This window comes from Nannospalax galili, unplaced genomic scaffold, assembly GCF_000622305.1.
Source record: "Nannospalax galili isolate Female #2095 unplaced genomic scaffold, S.galili_v1.0 scaffold1050, whole genome shotgun sequence".
NCBI classification, from domain to species: Eukaryota; Metazoa; Chordata; class Mammalia; order Rodentia; family Spalacidae; genus Nannospalax; species Nannospalax galili.
Window position 1 is genome coordinate 1138812 of NW_008329037.1, and position 4517 is coordinate 1143328.

Sequence of the window (4517 nt, forward strand, 5' to 3'; positions counted from 1 at the left end):
CTCATCAGTGGCCTTCCCTGGTCTCACAGGATGCCAATCCTCAGCTGCTCTCTGTGACCCCTTCAAGCCTTCAACACCAAAACCATGCAGGAGACTCTTACATATTACCAAGTCCTGCTTCCAGCTTGAGGTGGAAGCTCGGACGATAGAGGTGTGGGTCCTTCTGTGTGCTGACTCTGAGGAAATACCTCCCAGAAGACTTCAGCTCAGTGATGCTGGTCTCTTGTTACTTACAGCTGATTTTTCAGCCCCAGCTAACCAGCATCAGTTGTCCCAGTAAAGAAAAGGTTTTACTTCAGGTTCTGGTCTCTTCTTAATCATAGCTGATTATTCAGCCCCAACTGACCAGAACCCAGAGATTCTCAATTCTAAATATCACAGAAATAGCCCTGATAGTATCTGCTTCCCTTTGAAGCTTCACAAGCCAGGCCTCCCATTGTTCAAAATGCTTTCAGCATAACTGTTCCAAGCTCCACAGCAACAAATTCTAAGTACTCAATGGCTTTTCCAGTCCAAAGTTCCTTATTTCCAAACACTTCCACAGTCCTCCCCAAAACACAAAGGTCAGGTCTGTCACAGCAATATCCCACTTTGTGGTACCAATTACTGTCTTGGTTGTTTCTTCATTACTGTGACAAAACACTCTGACCACTACCAACTTGGGGAGGAAAGGGTTTATTTGTCTTACATCTCCCAGGTCACAGTTCATCAGGGAGCCCAAGGTAGGAACTCAGGGCAGGAACCTGGAGGCAGGAGCTGGAGCACAGGCCATGGAGGAATGCTACTTACTGGCTTGCTCCCCTGGCCCCTGCTCAGCCTGCTTTCTTATGCAACACAGGCCCACCTGCCCAGGGGTGGCACCACCCACAGTGGGCTGGGCCCTCCCATATCACTCAGCAATCAAGAAGGTGCCCCATGGACATGGCCACAGGCCAGTCCAATGAAGGCAGTTCCCTAATTGAGACACCCTAAACCCAGGTGTGTCAAGTTGACACTAAAGCTATCCAGCACAACTCATGAACATGCATGTGCACATAAAAGGTAGGTTTTTGTATTTTATTTATTTGTTGATTTAAAATTTATTTACTTATTTGAGCTGAGGACCAAACCCAGGACTTTGAGCTTACTAGGCAAGTGCTCTATCATTGAGCTAAATCCCCAACCCTGTATTTTATTTTTTGAGATGGATCTAATTCTGTAGCCTAGGCTGACCTAAAACTCACTATGTAACCCAGATTGACCTTGAATTTATGACAATCCTTCTGAGTCTCACAAGATCTAGGATTATAAGCATGAGATATCATGCTCAGCTTAAAATAAGTGTGTGGCATCTGTAGCTATATACACACATGTATATAAGCATATATACATATTTTTCTTTAAAATATTTTTTTAAAATTTTAGTTACATTTATTTATTGGAGACACATACGTGCCATAGTGCACATGTGGAGGTCAGAGGATTACTTGTGGGAGCTGGTTCTCTCCCTCTACCATGTGAGTCCCAGGATTTTAATCCAGGTGTCAGGCTTGATATCAAGAATGTTTTCCCACTGAGCCATCTTGCTGACCCCCATCCCCCACTATTTTTTTTTTTTAAGATAGGGTCTCATTATGTAGCCTAAGATTCAAACTGAGGATCAAGTCTATTGATTCAGTCTGGGATTACAGGCATATACCACACTATGCCTTATTAGTTTTATATTATATTTTATCACAATAAAGAAAAAGGATAATAAAATTCAAGGAGACATGTTACCAACTGAACAAGTGAGATTGCTTATGGTGCTTTGTGACACTAAAACCAAATTTGTCTCTGGATCCAAACAATGATCAGAAACATTTCATACTAAGGTATAATCGTTCCCACTCTATTTGTGGACATATGATGGTTAATCTTCATTGTCTACTTGATTGGATTTGGAATCACTTAGGAAACACATCTCTGGGAATATCTTTGAGGGAATTTCCAAAGAAGTTTGCCTGAGGAAGGAAGACCCATTCTGAATATCAATGGGACTGTCTCATGGGCTAGGGTCCTGGACTGAGTGAAGGGGAAAGGAGGAAGCCAGCTGGACACCAGCATTTGCCTCTCTGCTTCCTAGCTGTGGACACAGTATGATCAGTGGCCTCATGCTTCCACTGCCATGCCTTCTCCATGGTGGACCATATCCCCTCCAACCATGAGCCAGAATAAATCCTTCCCTTACATTGCTTCTGTTGGGTATTTTGTCACAGCCAAGCTAAGAGTAACTTAGGTAGATGCTACCTCAGCTGCCAAGAGACAAATTGTAACCCAGGAGTGGTGATGCACACCTGTGATTCCAGCACTAAGAGCTGGAGGCAGGAGAATCAAATGTTAAAGTTCATACTCAGCTTCATATCCAATTTGAGAAGCTAGCCTGGACTACATAAGACCCTGTGTCAACTTTTATAATAAATTTTAAAAGCCAGATTATATTAGCTCAACCCTACAGTTGTACTTCAAAGGTCACTTAAAAAGAATTGCCTTCTAGACTGGGGGGATGGCTCAATGAATAAAGTATTTGCTGTACAAGCATGAGAACCTGAGTTCAAATCCTCAGAGCCCACATAAAACCTGGACACAGTGATTCATGTCTGTAACTCCAGTGCTGGGGAGCAGAGATAAGTGAATCCTGGGGCTCACTGACCAGCTAGTAGAGCTAAAACATCTTCATATTCAGTAAAAGACCCTGTCTAAAAAAAAGAAAGGAAAGAAGGAAGGAAGAAAGGAAGGAAGGAAGGCTACATGTGGTGGTGCATGCCTTTAACCCCCAGCATTTGAGAGATAGAGGCAGGGGATCTTTGTGAGTTTGAGGCCAGCCTGGTCTACATACTGTGTTCCAGGCCAGCTGGGGCTACAGGGAGATCCTGTCTCAAAAAGGCCAAAAAAGAAAAGGAAGGAAGGAAGGAAGGAGAAGTGATTGAAGGAAGACATACTGACATCAGCCTTTGGCCTCCACTTATACCAGCATGGGTGAATGCACTCCCCCACGCCATACACACACGTACACTACACATTGTATACACACAATTAATCAAAAACTGACTTCTAAGAGATAACATATTTAAATGGCACATACATGCTATGAGCTTGTTTTTCTTGACTGATTTGTAAAACTGAAATGTCCTGCATTTCAGCAAAAACATACTGTGTTAACAAGTCTTCCAAATGAAGGTGTATTAGAATAACCTATAAATTACAAATTCATCTTCCAGATCTGTATTTCTACTTCTTGCTTTGTTCTAAATAATAAGCCTTCATTTCTATTTGTTCTGTGGCTCCTTGTGCTCCTTGTATCTGAGGTGAATCCCCTTGCCCTTTACAGAGATGCTCCACCATTGAGCTATACTCCCATCTCTTCGCCCTTCTAAGCCATCTCCTGTTTCCTTTGTGTAAGGATGACAAACCATCTATATAGTTGTGTACAATTTAAAACTCTGGAATTGGTCTTAGGTTATGATCATTCTCCCTTGTCCTCCCACCTCCTTTTTTAAAGGTTTATTTATTTTTACTTTATGTGTATGAGTGTTTTGCCTGCTTGTATGTATGTGTACCATGTGCATACCTGGTGCTTGTAGAAGCCAAAAGAGGCATTGGATCCCCTGGAACTGGAGTTACAGATGATTGTGAACATGTGGATGTTGGGATTCAAACCCAGGTTCTCTGTAAGAGCAGCCAGTGCTCTAAACCACTGAGCCATCATTAATTAATTAATTAATTAATTAATTTTTTGTCTTTTTGATACAGGGTCTCCCTGTAGCCCCAGCTGGCCTGGAACTCCCTATATAGGCCAGGCCAGCCTCAAACTCACAGAGATCTGCCTGTCTCTGCCTCCTGAGGGCTAGGATTAAAGGTGTGTGCCACCACACTTGGCTATTAATATTTTTTATTTTATGTGTATGAGTATATTGCATATATGTAAGTGCACCCATGCTGTGCAGTGCCTGCAGAGGTCAGAAAAGGGTGTCAAATTCTCCTGGAACTGGAGTTCAGGATGGTTGTTAGCTGCCATGTGGGTGCTGGCTGGGAATTGAACTTGGGTCCTCTGCAAGAACAGCCAGTGCTCTTAACCACTGAGCCATCTCTCTAGACTCCTCATACAGGGTCTTTCTGTATAACCCAGGCTAGGATAACAGGCATGCCCCACCATACCCAGCTTCATCCTCCCCCTTTTATGTATATTTTGTGGCACTTTTACAATAGTAGCTACATTATTTATAGTTTTGAAATGCTGTTAAGAGCAGGGCTTGAGGCTGAATTATTGACTGAGATAGTTATATAATGGGTGTTCAGTAAATTCCCACCGTAATTGAGATTTTCATCTTATTAAAAATGTACTCTTGGAAGCTGGGCGTGGTGGCGTATGCCTTTAATCCCAGCACTCAGGAGGCAGAGGCAGGTGGATCTCTGAGTTCAAGGCCAGCCTGGTCTACATAGTGAGTTCCAGGACAGCTGGGGCTACAGGGAGACCCTGTCTCAAAAAGACCAAAAAA

General features: G+C 43.0%; 1 protein-coding gene across 2 annotated transcripts in view; it reads left to right on the forward strand.

Moving 5' to 3' along the window:
• Klhl18 (kelch like family member 18) overlaps positions 1 to 4517 on the forward strand; it is an 84362-nt gene that overhangs the window by 17223 nt on the left and 62622 nt on the right. The window lies entirely within an intron of this gene.